This window comes from Leiobunum rupestre, chromosome 1 (genome assembly GCF_980474605.1).
Source record: "Leiobunum rupestre chromosome 1, qqLeiRupe1.1.hap1, whole genome shotgun sequence".
Classification (NCBI taxonomy): Eukaryota; Metazoa; Arthropoda; class Arachnida; order Opiliones; family Sclerosomatidae; genus Leiobunum; species Leiobunum rupestre.
Window position 1 is genome coordinate 88,191,499 of NC_143384.1, and position 13,504 is coordinate 88,205,002.

General features: G+C 46.5%; 51 non-coding genes across 51 annotated transcripts; all 51 read right to left on the bottom strand.

Moving 5' to 3' along the window:
* Positions 1 to 12: 12 nt before the first annotated feature.
* Positions 13 to 84, bottom strand: TRNAE-CUC (transfer RNA glutamic acid (anticodon CUC)). The gene has a single exon. It is a non-coding gene; the product is annotated as a tRNA-Glu (tRNA).
* Positions 85 to 319: 235 nt separating this feature from the next.
* TRNAE-CUC (transfer RNA glutamic acid (anticodon CUC)) lies at positions 320 to 391 on the bottom strand. The gene has a single exon. It is a non-coding gene; the product is annotated as a tRNA-Glu (tRNA).
* An 82-nt stretch (positions 392 to 473) lies between these two features.
* TRNAE-CUC (transfer RNA glutamic acid (anticodon CUC)) lies at positions 474 to 545 on the bottom strand. The gene has a single exon. It is a non-coding gene; the product is annotated as a tRNA-Glu (tRNA).
* A 380-nt stretch (positions 546 to 925) lies between these two features.
* Positions 926 to 997, bottom strand: TRNAE-CUC (transfer RNA glutamic acid (anticodon CUC)). Its single transcript has one exon. It is a non-coding gene; the product is annotated as a tRNA-Glu (tRNA).
* Positions 998 to 1,074: 77 nt separating this feature from the next.
* On the bottom strand, positions 1,075 to 1,146 carry TRNAE-CUC (transfer RNA glutamic acid (anticodon CUC)). Its single transcript has one exon. It is a non-coding gene; the product is annotated as a tRNA-Glu (tRNA).
* Positions 1,147 to 1,223: 77 nt separating this feature from the next.
* TRNAE-CUC (transfer RNA glutamic acid (anticodon CUC)) lies at positions 1,224 to 1,295 on the bottom strand. Its single transcript has one exon. It is a non-coding gene; the product is annotated as a tRNA-Glu (tRNA).
* Positions 1,296 to 1,530: 235 nt separating this feature from the next.
* TRNAE-CUC (transfer RNA glutamic acid (anticodon CUC)) lies at positions 1,531 to 1,602 on the bottom strand. Its single transcript has one exon. It is a non-coding gene; the product is annotated as a tRNA-Glu (tRNA).
* An 840-nt stretch (positions 1,603 to 2,442) lies between these two features.
* TRNAE-CUC (transfer RNA glutamic acid (anticodon CUC)) lies at positions 2,443 to 2,514 on the bottom strand. Its single transcript has one exon. It is a non-coding gene; the product is annotated as a tRNA-Glu (tRNA).
* An 82-nt stretch (positions 2,515 to 2,596) lies between these two features.
* Positions 2,597 to 2,668, bottom strand: TRNAE-CUC (transfer RNA glutamic acid (anticodon CUC)). Its single transcript has one exon. It is a non-coding gene; the product is annotated as a tRNA-Glu (tRNA).
* Positions 2,669 to 2,750: 82 nt separating this feature from the next.
* TRNAE-CUC (transfer RNA glutamic acid (anticodon CUC)) lies at positions 2,751 to 2,822 on the bottom strand. The gene has a single exon. It is a non-coding gene; the product is annotated as a tRNA-Glu (tRNA).
* Positions 2,823 to 3,207: 385 nt separating this feature from the next.
* On the bottom strand, positions 3,208 to 3,279 carry TRNAE-CUC (transfer RNA glutamic acid (anticodon CUC)). Its single transcript has one exon. It is a non-coding gene; the product is annotated as a tRNA-Glu (tRNA).
* Positions 3,280 to 3,361: 82 nt separating this feature from the next.
* TRNAE-CUC (transfer RNA glutamic acid (anticodon CUC)) lies at positions 3,362 to 3,433 on the bottom strand. Its single transcript has one exon. It is a non-coding gene; the product is annotated as a tRNA-Glu (tRNA).
* An 82-nt stretch (positions 3,434 to 3,515) lies between these two features.
* TRNAE-CUC (transfer RNA glutamic acid (anticodon CUC)) lies at positions 3,516 to 3,587 on the bottom strand. The gene has a single exon. It is a non-coding gene; the product is annotated as a tRNA-Glu (tRNA).
* Positions 3,588 to 3,669: 82 nt separating this feature from the next.
* On the bottom strand, positions 3,670 to 3,741 carry TRNAE-CUC (transfer RNA glutamic acid (anticodon CUC)). Its single transcript has one exon. It is a non-coding gene; the product is annotated as a tRNA-Glu (tRNA).
* A 236-nt stretch (positions 3,742 to 3,977) lies between these two features.
* TRNAE-CUC (transfer RNA glutamic acid (anticodon CUC)) lies at positions 3,978 to 4,049 on the bottom strand. Its single transcript has one exon. It is a non-coding gene; the product is annotated as a tRNA-Glu (tRNA).
* A 236-nt stretch (positions 4,050 to 4,285) lies between these two features.
* On the bottom strand, positions 4,286 to 4,357 carry TRNAE-CUC (transfer RNA glutamic acid (anticodon CUC)). The gene has a single exon. It is a non-coding gene; the product is annotated as a tRNA-Glu (tRNA).
* An 82-nt stretch (positions 4,358 to 4,439) lies between these two features.
* On the bottom strand, positions 4,440 to 4,511 carry TRNAE-CUC (transfer RNA glutamic acid (anticodon CUC)). The gene has a single exon. It is a non-coding gene; the product is annotated as a tRNA-Glu (tRNA).
* A 236-nt stretch (positions 4,512 to 4,747) lies between these two features.
* TRNAE-CUC (transfer RNA glutamic acid (anticodon CUC)) lies at positions 4,748 to 4,819 on the bottom strand. Its single transcript has one exon. It is a non-coding gene; the product is annotated as a tRNA-Glu (tRNA).
* A 236-nt stretch (positions 4,820 to 5,055) lies between these two features.
* Positions 5,056 to 5,127, bottom strand: TRNAE-CUC (transfer RNA glutamic acid (anticodon CUC)). Its single transcript has one exon. It is a non-coding gene; the product is annotated as a tRNA-Glu (tRNA).
* A 388-nt stretch (positions 5,128 to 5,515) lies between these two features.
* Positions 5,516 to 5,587, bottom strand: TRNAE-CUC (transfer RNA glutamic acid (anticodon CUC)). The gene has a single exon. It is a non-coding gene; the product is annotated as a tRNA-Glu (tRNA).
* A 1,004-nt stretch (positions 5,588 to 6,591) lies between these two features.
* TRNAE-CUC (transfer RNA glutamic acid (anticodon CUC)) lies at positions 6,592 to 6,663 on the bottom strand. Its single transcript has one exon. It is a non-coding gene; the product is annotated as a tRNA-Glu (tRNA).
* A 1,157-nt stretch (positions 6,664 to 7,820) lies between these two features.
* Positions 7,821 to 7,892, bottom strand: TRNAE-CUC (transfer RNA glutamic acid (anticodon CUC)). The gene has a single exon. It is a non-coding gene; the product is annotated as a tRNA-Glu (tRNA).
* Positions 7,893 to 7,973: 81 nt separating this feature from the next.
* Positions 7,974 to 8,045, bottom strand: TRNAE-CUC (transfer RNA glutamic acid (anticodon CUC)). The gene has a single exon. It is a non-coding gene; the product is annotated as a tRNA-Glu (tRNA).
* Positions 8,046 to 8,127: 82 nt separating this feature from the next.
* On the bottom strand, positions 8,128 to 8,199 carry TRNAE-CUC (transfer RNA glutamic acid (anticodon CUC)). The gene has a single exon. It is a non-coding gene; the product is annotated as a tRNA-Glu (tRNA).
* Positions 8,200 to 8,588: 389 nt separating this feature from the next.
* Positions 8,589 to 8,660, bottom strand: TRNAE-CUC (transfer RNA glutamic acid (anticodon CUC)). Its single transcript has one exon. It is a non-coding gene; the product is annotated as a tRNA-Glu (tRNA).
* An 82-nt stretch (positions 8,661 to 8,742) lies between these two features.
* On the bottom strand, positions 8,743 to 8,814 carry TRNAE-CUC (transfer RNA glutamic acid (anticodon CUC)). Its single transcript has one exon. It is a non-coding gene; the product is annotated as a tRNA-Glu (tRNA).
* An 82-nt stretch (positions 8,815 to 8,896) lies between these two features.
* Positions 8,897 to 8,968, bottom strand: TRNAE-CUC (transfer RNA glutamic acid (anticodon CUC)). Its single transcript has one exon. It is a non-coding gene; the product is annotated as a tRNA-Glu (tRNA).
* An 82-nt stretch (positions 8,969 to 9,050) lies between these two features.
* On the bottom strand, positions 9,051 to 9,122 carry TRNAE-CUC (transfer RNA glutamic acid (anticodon CUC)). Its single transcript has one exon. It is a non-coding gene; the product is annotated as a tRNA-Glu (tRNA).
* Positions 9,123 to 9,357: 235 nt separating this feature from the next.
* Positions 9,358 to 9,429, bottom strand: TRNAE-CUC (transfer RNA glutamic acid (anticodon CUC)). The gene has a single exon. It is a non-coding gene; the product is annotated as a tRNA-Glu (tRNA).
* Positions 9,430 to 9,511: 82 nt separating this feature from the next.
* On the bottom strand, positions 9,512 to 9,583 carry TRNAE-CUC (transfer RNA glutamic acid (anticodon CUC)). The gene has a single exon. It is a non-coding gene; the product is annotated as a tRNA-Glu (tRNA).
* Positions 9,584 to 9,665: 82 nt separating this feature from the next.
* TRNAE-CUC (transfer RNA glutamic acid (anticodon CUC)) lies at positions 9,666 to 9,737 on the bottom strand. The gene has a single exon. It is a non-coding gene; the product is annotated as a tRNA-Glu (tRNA).
* Positions 9,738 to 9,819: 82 nt separating this feature from the next.
* TRNAE-CUC (transfer RNA glutamic acid (anticodon CUC)) lies at positions 9,820 to 9,891 on the bottom strand. The gene has a single exon. It is a non-coding gene; the product is annotated as a tRNA-Glu (tRNA).
* An 82-nt stretch (positions 9,892 to 9,973) lies between these two features.
* Positions 9,974 to 10,045, bottom strand: TRNAE-CUC (transfer RNA glutamic acid (anticodon CUC)). The gene has a single exon. It is a non-coding gene; the product is annotated as a tRNA-Glu (tRNA).
* Positions 10,046 to 10,435: 390 nt separating this feature from the next.
* Positions 10,436 to 10,507, bottom strand: TRNAE-CUC (transfer RNA glutamic acid (anticodon CUC)). The gene has a single exon. It is a non-coding gene; the product is annotated as a tRNA-Glu (tRNA).
* An 82-nt stretch (positions 10,508 to 10,589) lies between these two features.
* TRNAK-CUU (transfer RNA lysine (anticodon CUU)) lies at positions 10,590 to 10,661 on the bottom strand. The gene has a single exon. It is a non-coding gene; the product is annotated as a tRNA-Lys (tRNA).
* An 82-nt stretch (positions 10,662 to 10,743) lies between these two features.
* TRNAE-CUC (transfer RNA glutamic acid (anticodon CUC)) lies at positions 10,744 to 10,815 on the bottom strand. Its single transcript has one exon. It is a non-coding gene; the product is annotated as a tRNA-Glu (tRNA).
* Positions 10,816 to 10,897: 82 nt separating this feature from the next.
* Positions 10,898 to 10,969, bottom strand: TRNAE-CUC (transfer RNA glutamic acid (anticodon CUC)). Its single transcript has one exon. It is a non-coding gene; the product is annotated as a tRNA-Glu (tRNA).
* An 82-nt stretch (positions 10,970 to 11,051) lies between these two features.
* On the bottom strand, positions 11,052 to 11,123 carry TRNAE-CUC (transfer RNA glutamic acid (anticodon CUC)). Its single transcript has one exon. It is a non-coding gene; the product is annotated as a tRNA-Glu (tRNA).
* An 82-nt stretch (positions 11,124 to 11,205) lies between these two features.
* On the bottom strand, positions 11,206 to 11,277 carry TRNAE-CUC (transfer RNA glutamic acid (anticodon CUC)). Its single transcript has one exon. It is a non-coding gene; the product is annotated as a tRNA-Glu (tRNA).
* An 82-nt stretch (positions 11,278 to 11,359) lies between these two features.
* TRNAE-CUC (transfer RNA glutamic acid (anticodon CUC)) lies at positions 11,360 to 11,431 on the bottom strand. Its single transcript has one exon. It is a non-coding gene; the product is annotated as a tRNA-Glu (tRNA).
* Positions 11,432 to 11,513: 82 nt separating this feature from the next.
* TRNAE-CUC (transfer RNA glutamic acid (anticodon CUC)) lies at positions 11,514 to 11,585 on the bottom strand. Its single transcript has one exon. It is a non-coding gene; the product is annotated as a tRNA-Glu (tRNA).
* An 82-nt stretch (positions 11,586 to 11,667) lies between these two features.
* Positions 11,668 to 11,739, bottom strand: TRNAE-CUC (transfer RNA glutamic acid (anticodon CUC)). Its single transcript has one exon. It is a non-coding gene; the product is annotated as a tRNA-Glu (tRNA).
* Positions 11,740 to 11,821: 82 nt separating this feature from the next.
* TRNAE-CUC (transfer RNA glutamic acid (anticodon CUC)) lies at positions 11,822 to 11,893 on the bottom strand. The gene has a single exon. It is a non-coding gene; the product is annotated as a tRNA-Glu (tRNA).
* An 82-nt stretch (positions 11,894 to 11,975) lies between these two features.
* TRNAE-CUC (transfer RNA glutamic acid (anticodon CUC)) lies at positions 11,976 to 12,047 on the bottom strand. Its single transcript has one exon. It is a non-coding gene; the product is annotated as a tRNA-Glu (tRNA).
* Positions 12,048 to 12,129: 82 nt separating this feature from the next.
* TRNAE-CUC (transfer RNA glutamic acid (anticodon CUC)) lies at positions 12,130 to 12,201 on the bottom strand. Its single transcript has one exon. It is a non-coding gene; the product is annotated as a tRNA-Glu (tRNA).
* A 390-nt stretch (positions 12,202 to 12,591) lies between these two features.
* On the bottom strand, positions 12,592 to 12,663 carry TRNAE-CUC (transfer RNA glutamic acid (anticodon CUC)). Its single transcript has one exon. It is a non-coding gene; the product is annotated as a tRNA-Glu (tRNA).
* Positions 12,664 to 12,745: 82 nt separating this feature from the next.
* TRNAE-CUC (transfer RNA glutamic acid (anticodon CUC)) lies at positions 12,746 to 12,817 on the bottom strand. The gene has a single exon. It is a non-coding gene; the product is annotated as a tRNA-Glu (tRNA).
* Positions 12,818 to 12,899: 82 nt separating this feature from the next.
* TRNAE-CUC (transfer RNA glutamic acid (anticodon CUC)) lies at positions 12,900 to 12,971 on the bottom strand. The gene has a single exon. It is a non-coding gene; the product is annotated as a tRNA-Glu (tRNA).
* Positions 12,972 to 13,053: 82 nt separating this feature from the next.
* TRNAE-CUC (transfer RNA glutamic acid (anticodon CUC)) lies at positions 13,054 to 13,125 on the bottom strand. The gene has a single exon. It is a non-coding gene; the product is annotated as a tRNA-Glu (tRNA).
* An 82-nt stretch (positions 13,126 to 13,207) lies between these two features.
* TRNAE-CUC (transfer RNA glutamic acid (anticodon CUC)) lies at positions 13,208 to 13,279 on the bottom strand. The gene has a single exon. It is a non-coding gene; the product is annotated as a tRNA-Glu (tRNA).
* An 82-nt stretch (positions 13,280 to 13,361) lies between these two features.
* Positions 13,362 to 13,433, bottom strand: TRNAE-CUC (transfer RNA glutamic acid (anticodon CUC)). Its single transcript has one exon. It is a non-coding gene; the product is annotated as a tRNA-Glu (tRNA).
* Positions 13,434 to 13,504: the final 71 nt, after the last annotated feature.

The window sequence follows — 13,504 nt, forward strand, 5'->3', positions numbered from 1 at the left end:
CAAATAGAAGCATTCCGATGCCGGGGTTTGAACCCGGGCCTTCTGAGTGAGAGTCAGATATCCTAACCACTAGACGACACCGGACGATGGAAGACTAAAAAAACAAATGCATTCCGCGCTATTATATTTGAAATAATAGGTAGAGGGACGCCATCAAAAAGAAGCATTCCAATGCCGGGGTTTAACCTGGGCCTTCTGAGTGAGAGTCAGATATCCTAACCACTAGACGACACCGGACGATGGAAGACCTAAAAAACAAATGCATTCCGCGCTATCATATTTGAAATAATAGGTAGAGGGACGCCATCAAAAAGAAGCATTCCGATGCCGGGGTTTGAACCCGGTCCTTCTGAGTGAGAGTCAGATATCCTAACCACTAGACGACACCGGACGATGGAAGGAGTAAGAAACAAAGGCCTTCCGCGTTATCATTTTTGAAATAATAGGTAGAGGGATGCCATCAAAAAGAAGCATTCCGATGCCGGGGTTTGAACCCGGGCCTTCTGAGTGAGAGTCAGATATCCTAACCACTAGACGACACCGGACGATGGACGTAAAAAAAAATGCATTCCGCGCTATCATATTTGAAATAATAGGTAGACGGACGCCATCAAAAAGAAGCATTACGATGCCGGGTTTGAACCCGGGCCTTCTGAGTGAGAGTCAGATATCCTAACCACTATACGACACCGGACGATGGACGTAAAAAAAAATGCATTCGGCGCTATCATATTTGAAATAATAGGTAGACGGACGCCATCAAAAAGAAGCATTACGATGCCGGGTTTAGCCCCGGGCCTTCTGAGTGAGAGTCCGATATCCTAACCACTAGACGACCCCGGACGATGGAAGGAGTAAGAAACAAAGGCCTTCCGCGCTATCATTTTTGAAATAATAGGTAGAGGGATGCCATCAAAAAGAAGCATTCCGATGCCGGGGTTTGAACCCTAGCCTTCTGAGTGAGAGTCAGATATCCTAACCACTAGACGACACCGGACGATGGACGTAATAAAAATGCATTCCGCGCTATCATATTTGAAATAATAGGTAGACGGACGCCATCAAAAAGAAGCATTCCGATGCCAGGGTTTGAACCCGGGCCTTCTGAGTGAGAGTCAGATATCCTAACCACTAGACGACACCGGACGATGGACGTAATAAAAATGCATTCCGCGCTATCATATTTGAAATAATAGGTAGACGGACGCCATCAAAAAGAAGCATTCCGATGCCAGGGTTTGAACCCGGGCCTTCTGAGTGAGAGTCAGATATCCTAACCACTAGACGACACCGGACGATGGAAGGTGTAAGAAACAAAGGCCTTCCGCGCTATCATTTTTGAAATAATAGGTAGAGGGACGCCATCAAAAAGAAGCATTACGATGCCGGGTTTAGCCCCGGGCCTTCTGAGTGAGAGTCCGATATCCTAACCACTAGACGACCCCGGACGATGGAAGGAGTAAGAAACAAAGGCCTTCCGCGCTATCATTTTTGAAATAATAGGTAGAGGGATGCCATCAAAAAGAAGCATTCCGATGCCGGGGTTTGAACCCTAGCCTTCTGAGTGAGAGTCAGATATCCTAACCACTAGACGACACCGGACGATGGACGTAATAAAAATGCATTCCGCGCTATCATATTTGAAATAATAGGTAGACGGACGCCATCAAAAAGAAGCATTCCGATGCCAGGGTTTGAACCCGGGCCTTCTGAGTGAGAGTCAGATATCCTAACCAGTAGACGACACCGGACGATGGAAGGTGTAAGAAACAAAGGCCTTCCGCGCTATCATTTTTGAAATAATAGGTAGAGGGACGCCATCAAAAAGAAGCATTACGATGCCGGGTTTAGCCCCGGGCCTTCTGAGTGAGAGTCCGATATCCTAACCACTAGAGGACCCCGGACGATGGAAGGAGTAAGAAACAAAGCCCTTCCGCGCTATAATTTTTGAAATAATAGGTAGAGGGATGCCATCAAAAAGAAGCATTGCGATGCCGGGGTTTGAACCCTTGCCTTCTGAGTGAGAGTCAGATATCCTAACCATTAAACGACACCGGACGATGGAAGGAGTAAGAAACAAAGGCCTTCCGCGCTATAATTTTTGAAATAATAGGTAGAGGGATGCCATCAAAAAGAAGCATTGCGATGCCGGGGTTTGAACCCTTGCCTTCTGAGTGAGAGTCAGATATCCTAACCACTAGACGACACGGGACGATGGACGTAACAAAAATGCATTCCGCGCTATCATATTTGAAATAATAGGTAGACGGACGCCATCAAAAAGAAGCATTAGGATGCCGGGTTTGAACCCGGGCCTTCTGAGTGAGAGTCAGATATCCTAACCATTAAACGACACCGGACGATGGAAGGAGTAAGAAACAAAGGCCTTCCACGCTATCATTTTTGAAATAATAGGTAGAGGGACTCCATCAAAAAGAAACATTCCGATGCCGGGGTTTGAACCCGGGCCTTCTGAGTGAGATTCAGATATCCTAACCACTAGACGACACCGGACGATGGAATAAGTAAGAAACAATGGCATTCCACGCTATCATATTTGAAATAATAGGTAGAGGGACGCCATCCAAAAGAAGCATTCCGATGCCGGGGTTTGAACCCAGGCCTTCTGAGTGAGAGTCAGATATCCTAACCACTAGACGACACCGTACGATGAAATGTGTAAGAAACAATGGCATTCCGCGCTATCATATTTGAAATAATAGGTAGAGGAACGCCATAAAAAAGAAGCATTCCGATGCCGGGGTTTGAACCCGGGCCTTCTGAGTGAGAGTCAGATATCCTTACCACTAGACGACACCGGACGATAGACGGTGTAAGAAACAAAGGCGTTCCGCGCTATAACATTTGAAATAATAGGTAGAGGGACGCCATCAAAAAGAAGCATTCCGATGCCGCGGTTTGAATTCGGGCCTTCTGAGTGAGAGTCAGATATAAAAACCACTAGACGACACCGGACGATGGAAAGTGTAAGAAACAAAGGCCTTCCGCGCTATCATTTTTGAAATAATAGGTAGAGGGACCCCATCAAAAAGAAGCTTTCCGATGCCGGGGTCTGAACCCGGGCCTGCTGAGTGAGAGTCAGATATCCTAACCACTAGACGACACCGGACGATGGACGTAAAAAAAATGCATTCCGCGCTATCATTTTTGAAATAATAGGTAGAGGGACGCCATCAAAAAGAAGCATTCCGATGCCGGGGTTTGAACCCAGGCCTTCTGAGTGAGAGTCAGATATCCTAACCACTAGACGACACCGTACGATGAAATGTGTAAGAAACAATGGCATTCCGCGCTATCATATTTGAAATAATAGGTAGAGGAACGCCATAAAAAAGAAGCATTCCGATGCCGGGGTTTGAACCCGGGCCTTCTGAGTGAGAGTCAGATATACTAACCATTAGACGACACCGGACGATGGAAAGTGTAAGAAACAAAGGCCTTCCGCGCTATCATTATTGAAATAATAGGTAGAGGGACGCCATCAAAAAGAAGCATTCGGATGCCGGGGTTTGAACCCGGGCCTTCTGAGTGAGAGTCAGATATCCTAACCACTAGACGACACCGGACGATAGACGGTGTAAGAAACAAAGGCGTTCCGCGCTATAACATTTGAAATAATAGGTAGAGGGACGCCATCAAAAAAAAGCATTCCGATGCCGGGGTTTGAACCCGGGCCTTCTGAGTGAGAGTCAGAAATACTAACCACTAGACGACACCGGACGATGGAAGACCTAAAAACCAAATGCATTCCGCGCTATCATATTTGAAATAATAGTTAGAGGGACGCCATCAAAAAGAAGCATTCCGATGCCGGAGTTTGAACCAGGGCCTTCTGAGTGAGAGTCAGATATCCTAACCACTAGACGACACCGGACGATGGAAGACCTAAAAACCAATTGCATTCCGCGCTATCATATTTGAAATAATAGGTAGAGGGACGCCATCAAAAAGAAGCATTCCGATGCCGCGGTTTGAACCCGGGCCTTCTGAGTGAGAGTCAGATATCCTAACCACTAGACGACACCGGACGATAGACGGTGTAAGAAACAAAGGCGTTCCGCGCTATAACATTTGAAATAATAGGTAGAGGGACGCCATCAAAAAGAAGCATTCCGATGCCGCGGTTTGAACCCGGGCCTTCTGAGTGAGAGTCAGATATAAAAACCACTAGACGACACCGGACGATGGAAAGTGTAAGAAACAAAGGCCTTCCGCGCTATCATTTTTGAAATAATAGGTAGAGGGACCCCATCAAAAAGAAGCTTTCCGATGCCGGGGTCTGAACCCGGGCCTTCTGAGTGAGAGTCAGATATCCTAACCACTAGACGACACCGGACGATAGACGGTGTAAGAAACAAAGGCGTTCCGCGCTATAACATTTGAAATAATAGGTAGAGGGACGCCATCAAAAAGAAGCATTCCGATGCCGGGGTTTGAACCCGGGCCTTCTGAGTGAGAGTCAGAAATACTAACCACTAGACGACACCGGACGATGGAAGACCTAAAAACCAAATGCATTCCGCGCTATCATATTTGAAATAATAGTTAGAGGGACGCCATCAAAAAGAAGCATTCCGATGCCGGAGTTTGAACCAGGGCCTTCTGAGTGAGAGTCAGATATCCTAACCACTAGACGACACCGGACGATGGAAGACCTAAAAACCAAATGCATTCCGCGCTATCATATTTGAAATAATAGGTAGAGGGACGCCATCAAAAAGAAGCATTCCGATGCCGGGGTTTGAACCCGGGCCTTCTGAGTGAGAGTCAGATATCCTAACCACTAGACGACACCGGACGATAGACGGTGTAAGAAACAAAGGCGTTCCGCGCTATAACATTTGAAATAATAGGTAGAGGGACGCCATCAAAAAGAAGCATTCCGATGCCGCAGTTTGAACCCGGGCCTTCTGAGTGAGAGTCAGATATAAAAACCACTAGACGACACCGGACGATGGAAGGAGTAAGAAACAAAGGCCTTCCGCGCTATCATTTTTGAAATAATAGGTAGAGGAACGCCATCAAATAGAAGCATTCCGATGCCGGGGTTTTAACCCGGGCCTTCTGAGTGAGAGTCAGATATCCTAACCACTAGACGACACCGGACGATGGAAGGCGTAAGAAACAAAGGCCTTCCGCGCTATTATTTTTGAAATAATAGGTAGAGGGACGCCATTAAAAAGAAGCATTCCGATGACGGGGTTTGAACCCGGCCTTCTGAGTGAGAGTCAGATATCCTAACCACTAGACGACACCGGACGATGGAAGACCTAATAAACAAATGCATTCTGCGCTATCATATTTGAAATAATAGGTAGAGGGACGCCATCAAAAAGAAGCATTCCGAAGCCTGGGTTTAACCCGGGCCTTCTGAGTGAGAGTCAGATATCCTAACCACTAGACGACACCGGACGATGGAAGGAGTAAGAAACAAAGGCCTTCCGCGCTATCATTTTTGAAATAATAGGTAGAGGAACGCCATCAAAAATAAGCATTCCGATGCCGGGGTTTGAACCCGGGCCTTCTGAGTGAGAGTCAGATATCCTTACCACTAGACGACACCGGACGATAGAAGGTGTAAGAAAGAAAGGCGTTCCGCGCTATAATATTTGAAATAATAGGTAGATGGACGCCATCAAAAAGAAGCATTCCAATGCCAGGGTTTGAACCCGGGCCTTATGAGTGAGAGTCACATATCCTAACCACAAGACGACGCCGGACGATAGAAAACCTAAAAAACAAATGCATTCCGCGCTATCATATTTGAAATAATAGCTAGAGGGACGTCATCAAAAACAAGCATTCCGATGCCGGGGTTTAACCTGGGCCTTCTGAGTGAGAGTCAGATATAAAAACCACTAGACGACACCGGACGATGGAAAGTGTAAGAAACAAAGGCCTTCCGCGCTATCATTTTTGAAATAATAGGTAGAGGGACCCCATCAAAAAGAAGCTTTCCGATGCCGGGGTCTGAACCCGGGCCTGCTGAGTGAGAGTCAGATATCCTAACCACTAGACGACACCGGACGATGGAAGACCTAAAAAACAAATGCATTCCGCGCTATCATATTTGAAATAATAGCTAGAGGGACGCCATCAAAAAGAAGCATTCCGATGCCGGGGTTTGAACCCGGGCCTTCTGCGTGAGAGTCAGAAATACTAACCACTAGACGACACCGGACGATGGAAGACCTAAAAACCAAATGCATTCCGCGCTATCATATTTGAAATAATAGGTAGAGGGACGCCATCAAAAAGAAGCATTCCGATGCCGGAGTTTGAACCCGGGCCTTCTGAGTGAGAGTCAGAAATACTAACCACTAGACGACACCGGACGATGGAAGACGTAAAAACAAATGCATTCCGCGCTATCATATTTGAAATAATAGGTAGAGGGACGCCATCTAAAAGAAGCATTCCGATTCCAGGGTTTGAACACGGGCCTTGTGAGTGAGAGTCAGATATCCTAACCACTAGACGACACCGGACGATGGCAGCTGTAAGAAACAAAGGCATTCCGCGCTATCATATTTGAAATAATAGGTAGAGGGACGCCATCAAAAAGAAGCATTCCGATGCCGGGGTTTGAACCCGTGCCTTCTGAGTGAGAGTCAGATATCCTAACCACTAGACGACACCGGACGATATAAGGCCTAAAAAACAAATGCATTCCGCGCTATCATATTAGAAATAATAGGTACAGGGATGCCATCGCAAAGAAGCATTCCGATGCCGGGGTTTGAACCCGGGCCTTCTGAGTAAGAGTCAGATATCCTAACCACTAGACGAACCGGACGTTGGAAAGTGTAAGAAACAAAGGAATTCCGCGCTATCATATTTGAAATAATAGGTAGAGGGACGCCATCAAAAATAAGCATTCTGATGCCGGGGTTTGAAACCAGGCCTTCTTAGTGAGAGTCAGATATCCTTACCACTAGACGACACCGGACGATGGAAGACGTAAAAACAAATGCATTCCGCGCTATCATATTTGAAATAATAGGAAGAGGGACGCCATCTAAAAGAAGCATTCCGATGCCAGGGTTTGAACACGGGCCTTGTGAGTGAGAGTCAGATATCCTAACCACTAGACGACACCGGACGATGGCAGCTGTAAGAAACAAAGGCCTTGCGCGCTATCATTTCTGAAATAATAGGTAAAGTGATGCCATCAAAAAGAAGCATTCCGATGACGGGGTTTGAACCAGGGCCTTCTGAGTGAGAGTCAGATATCCTAACCACTAGACGACACCGGACGATAAAAGGCCTAAAAAACAAATGCATTCCGCGCTATCATATTTGAAATAATAGGTAGAGGGACGCCATCAAAAAGAAGCATTCCGATGCCAGGGTTTGAACACGGGCCTTCTGAGTGAGAGTCAGATATCCTAACCACTAGACGACACCGGACGTTGGAAAGTGTAAGAAACAAAGGCATTCCGCGCTATCATATTTGAAATAATAGGTAGAGGGACGCCATCAAAAATAAGCATTCTGATGCCGGGGTTTGAAACCAGGCCTTCTGAGTGAGAGTCAGATATCCTTACCACTAGACGACACCGGACGATGGAAGACGTAAAAACAAATGCATTCCGCGCTATCATATTTAAAATAATAGGAAGAGGGACGCCATCTAAAAGAAGCATTCTGATGCCAGGGTTTGAACACGGGCCTTCTGAGTGAGAGTCAGATATCCTAACCACTAGACGACACCGGACGATGGAAGGTGTAAGAAAGAAAGGCGTTCCGCGCTATAATATTTGAAATAATAGGTAGAGGGACGCCATCAGATAGAAGCATTCCGATGCCGGGGTTTGAACCCGGGCCTTCTGAGTGAGAGTCAGATATCCTAACAACTAGACGACACCGGACGATGGAAGACGTTAAAACAAATGCATTCCGCGCTATCATATTTGAAATAATAGGTAGAGGGACGCCATCTAAAAGAAGCATTCCGATGCCGTGGTTTGAACCCGGGCCTTCTGAGTGAGAGTCAGATATCCTAACCACTAGACGACACCGGACGATGGCAGCTGTAAGAAACAAAGGCATTCCGCGCTATCATATTTGAAATAATAGGTAGAGGGACGCCATCAAAAAGAAGCATTCCGATGCCGGGGTTTGAACCCGGGACTTCTGAGTGAGAGTCAGATATCCTAACCACTAGACGACACCGGACGATGGAAGACGTAAAAACAAATGCATTCCGCGCTATCATTTTTGAAATAATAGGTAGAGGGACGCCATCAAATAGAAGCATTCCGATGCCGGGGTTTTAACCAGGGCCTTCTGAGTGAGAGTCAGATATCCTAACCACTAGACGACACCGGACGATGGAAGGAGTAAGAAACAAAGGCCTTCCGCGCTATCATTTTTGAAATAATAGGTAAAGGGACGCCATCAAAAATAAGCATTCCGATGCCGGGGTTTCAACCCGGGCCTTCTTAGTGAGAGTCAGATATACTTACCACTAGACGACACCGGACGATGGAAGGAGTAAGAAACAAAGGCCTTCCGCGCTATCATTTTTGAAATAATAGGTAGAGAGACGCCATCAAATAGAAGCATTCCGATGCCAGGGTTTGAACCCGGGCCTTCTGAGTGAGAGTCAGATATCCTAACCACTAGACGACACCGGAAGATGGAAGGTGTAAGAAACAAAGGCCTTGCGCGCTATCATTTCTGAAATAATAGGTAAAGTGATGCCATCAAAAAGAAGCATTCCGATGCCGGGGTTTGAACCCGGGCCTTCTGAGTGAGAGTCAGATATCCTAACCACTAGACGACACCGGACGATATAAGGCCTAAAAAACAAATGCATTCCGCGCTATCATATTTGAAATAATAGGTAGAGGGACGCCATCAAAAAGAAGCATTCCGATGCCGTGGTTTGAACCCGGGCCTTCTGAGTGAGAGTCAGATATCCTAACCACTAGACGACACCGGACGATATAAGGCCTAAAAAACTAATTCATTCCGCGCTATCATATTTGAAATAATAGGTAGAGGGACGCCATCAAAAAGAAGCATTCCGATGCCGTGGTTTGAACCCGGGCCTTCTGAGTGAGAGTCAGATATCCTAACCACTAGACGACACCGGACGATATAAGGCCTAAAAAACAAATGCATTCCGCGCTATCATATTTGAAATAATAGGTAGAGGGACGCCATCAAAAAGAAGCATTCCGATGCCGTGGTTTGAACCCGGGCCTTCTGAGTGAGAGTCAGATATACTAACCACTAGACGACACCGGACGATGGAAGACGTAAAAACAAATGCATTCCGCGCTATCATTTTTGAAATAATAGGTAGAGGGACGCCATCAAATAGAAGCATTCCGATGCCGGGGTTTTAACCCGGGCCTTCTGAGTGAGAGTCAGATATCCTAACCACTAGACGACACCGGACGATGGAAGGAGTAGGAAACAAAGGTCTTCCGCGCTATCATTTTTGAAATAAAAGGTAGAGGGACACCATCAAAAACAAGCTTTCCGATGCCGGGGTTTGAACCCGGGCCTTCTTAGTGAGAGTCAGATATCCTAACCACTAGACGACACCGGACGATGGAAGACCCAAAAAACAAATTCATTCCGCGCTATCATATTTGAAATAATAGGTAGAGGGACGCCATCAAAAATAAGCATTCCGATGCCGGGGTTTGAACCCGGGCCTTCTGAGTGAGAGTCAGATATCCTAACCACTAGACGACACCGGACGATGGAAGACCTAAAAAACAAATGCATTCCGCGCTATCATATTTGAAATAATAGGTAGAGGGACGCCACCAAAAAGAAGCATTCCGATGCCAGGGTTTGAACCCGGGCCTTCTGAGTGAGAGTCAGATATCCTAACCACTAGACGACACCGGAAGATGGAAGGTGTAAGAAACAAAGGCCTTGCGCGCTATCATTTCTGAAATAATAGGTAAAGTGATGCCATCAAAAAGAAGCATTCCGATGCCGGGGTTTGAACCCGGGCCTTCAGAGTGAGAGTCAGATATCCTAACCATTAGATGACACCGGACGATATAAGGCCTAAAAAACAAATGCATTCCGCGCTATCATATTTGAAATAATAGGTAGAGGGACGCCATCAAAAAGAAGCATTCCGATGCCGTGGTTTGAACCCGGGCCTTCTGAGTGAGAGTCAGATATCCTAAACACTAGACGACACCGGACGATGGAAGGAGTAAGAAACAAAGGCTTTCCGCGCTATCATATTTGAAATAATAGGTAGAGGGACGCCATCGAAAATAATCATTCCGATGCCGGGGTTTGAAACCGGGTCTTCTGCGTGAGAGTCAGATATCCTAACCACTAGACGACACTGGACGATGGAAGGAGTAAGAAACAAAGGCCTTCCGCACTATCATTTTTTAAATAATAGGTAGAGGGACGCCATCAAAAAGAAGCATTCCGATGCCGGGGTTTGAAACCGGGCCTTCTGAGTGAGAGTCAGATATCCTAACCACTAGACGACACCGGACGATGGAAGGTGTAAGAAACCAAGGCATTCTGCGCTATCATATTTGAAATAATAGGTACAGGGATGCCATCGCAAAGAAGCATTCCGATGCCGGGGTATGAACCCGGGCCTTCTGAGTAAGAGTCAGATATCCTAACCACTAGACGACACCGGACGTTGGAAAATGTAAGAAACAAAGGCATTCCGCGCTATCATATTTGAAATAATAGGTAGAGGGACGCCATCAAAAATAAGCATTCCGATGCCGGGGTTTGAAACCGGGCCTTCTGAGTGAGAGTCAGATATCCTTACCACTAGACGACACCGGACGATGGAAGGAGTAAGAAACAAAGGCCTTCCGCGCTATCATATTTGAAATAATAGGTAGAGGGATGCCATCAAATAGAAGCATTCCGATGCCGGGGTTTGAACCCGGGCCTTCTGAGTGAGAGTCAGATATCCTAACCACTAGACGACACCGGACGATGGAAAACCTAAAAAACCAATGCATTCCGCGCTATCATTTTTGAAATAATAGGTAGAGGGACGCCATCAAAAAGAGGCATTCCGATGCCGGGGTTTGAACCCGGGCCTTCTGAGTGAGAGTCAGATATCCTTACCACTAGACGACACCGGACGATGGAAGGAGTAAGAAACAAAGGCCTTCCGCGCTATCATATTTGAAATAATAGGTAGAGGGATGCCATCAAATAGAAGCATTCCGATGCCGGGGTTTGAACCCGGGCCTTCTGAGTGAGAGTCAGATATCCTAACCACTAGACGACACCGGACGTTGGAAAATGTAAGAAACAAAGGCATTCCGCGCTATCATATTTGAAATAATAGGTAGAGGGACGCCATCAAAAATAAGCATTCCGATGCCGGGGTTTGAAACCGGGCCTTCTGAGTGAGAGTCAGATATCCTTACCACTAGACGACACCGGACGATGGAAGGAGTAAGAAACAAAGGCCTTCCGCGCTATCATATTTGAAATAATAGGTAGAGAGATGCCATCAAATAGAAGCATTCCGATGCCGGGGTTTGAACCCGGGCCTTCTGAGTGAGAGTCAGATATCCTAACCACTAGACGACACCGGACGATGGAAAACCTAAAAAACCAATGCATTCCGCGCTATCATTTTTGAAATAATAGGTAGAGGGACGCCATCAAAAAGAGGCATTCCGATGCCGGGGTTTGAACCCGGGCCTTCTGAGTGAGAGTCAGATATCCTTACCACTAGACGACACCGGACGATGGAAGGAGTAAGAAACAAAGGCCTTCCGCGCTATCATATTTGAAATAATAGGTAGAGGGATGCCATCAAATAGAAGCATTCCGATGCCGGGGTTTGAACCCGGGCCTTCTGAGTGAGAGTCAGATATCCTAACCACTAGACGACACCGGACGATGGAAGGTGTAAGAAACAAAGGCATTCTGCGCTATCATTTTTGAAATAATAGGTAGAGGGACGCCATCAAAAAGAGGCATTCCGATGCCGGGGTTTGAACCCGGGCCTTCTGAGTGAGAGTCAGATATCCTAACCACTAGACGACACCGGACGATGGAAGGTGTAAGAAACAAAGGCATTCTGTGCTATCATTTTTGAAATAATAGGTAGAGGGACGCCATCAAAAAGAGGCATTCCGATGCCGGGGTTTGAACCCGGGCCTTCTGAGTGAGAGTCAGATATCCTAACCACTAGACGACACCGGACGATAGAAGGCCTAAAAAACAAATGCATTCCGCGCTATCATATTTGAAATAATAGGTAGAGGGACGCCATCAAAAAGAAGCATTCCGATGCCGTGGTTTGAACCCGGGCCTTCTGAGTGAGAGTCAGATATCCTAAACACTAGACGACACCGGACGATGGAAAACCTAAAAAACCAATGCATTCCGCGCTATCATATTTGAAATAATAGGTAGAGGGACGCCATCAAAAAGAAGCATTCCGATGCCAGGGTTTGAACCCGGTCCTTCTGAGTGAGAGTCAGATATCCTAACCAATAGACGACACCGGACGATGGAAGGAGTAAGAAACAAAGGCCTTGCGCGCTATCATTTTTGAAATAATAGGTAGAGGGACGCCATCAAAAAGAGGCATTCCGATGCCGGGGTTTGAACCCGGGGCTTCTGAGTGAGAGTCAGATATCCTAACCACTAGACGACACCGGACGTTGGAAAGTGTAAGAAACAAAGGCATTCCGCGCTATCATTTTTGAAATAATAGGTAGAGGGACGCCATCAAAAACAGGCATTCCGATGCCGGGGTTTGAACCCGGGTCTTCTGAGTGAGAGTTAGATATCCTAACCACTAGACGACACCGGACGATGGAAGGAGTAAGAAACAAAGGCCTTCCACGCTATCATTTTTGAAATAATAGGTAGAGGGACGCCATCAAAAAGAAGCATTCCGATGCCGGGGATTTAACCCGGGCCTTCTGAGTGAGAGTCAGATATCCTAACCACTAGATGACACCGGACGATGGAAGGTGTAAGAAACAAAGGCATTCCGCGCTATCATATTTGAAATAATATGTACAGGGATGCCATCGCAAAGAAGCATTCCGATGCCGGGGTTTGAACCAGGGCCTTCTGAGTGAGAGTCAGATATCCTAACCACTAGACGACACCGGACGTTGGAAAGGGTAAGAAACAAAGGCATTCCGCGCTATCATATTTGAAATAATAGGTAGAGGGACGCCATCAAAAATAAGCATTCCAATGCCGGGGTTTGAACCCGGGCCTTCTGAGTGAGATTCAGATATCCTAACCACTAGACGACACCGGACGATGGAATAAGTAAGAAACAATGGCATTCCACGCTATCATATTTGAAATAATAGGTAGAGGGACGCCATCCAAATGAAGCATTCCGATGCCGGGGTTTGAACCCAGGCCTTCTGAGTGAGAGTCAGATATCCTAACCACTAGACGACACCGTACGATGAAATGTGTAAGAAACAATGGCATTCCGCGCTATCATATTTGAAATAATAGGTAGAGGAACGCCATA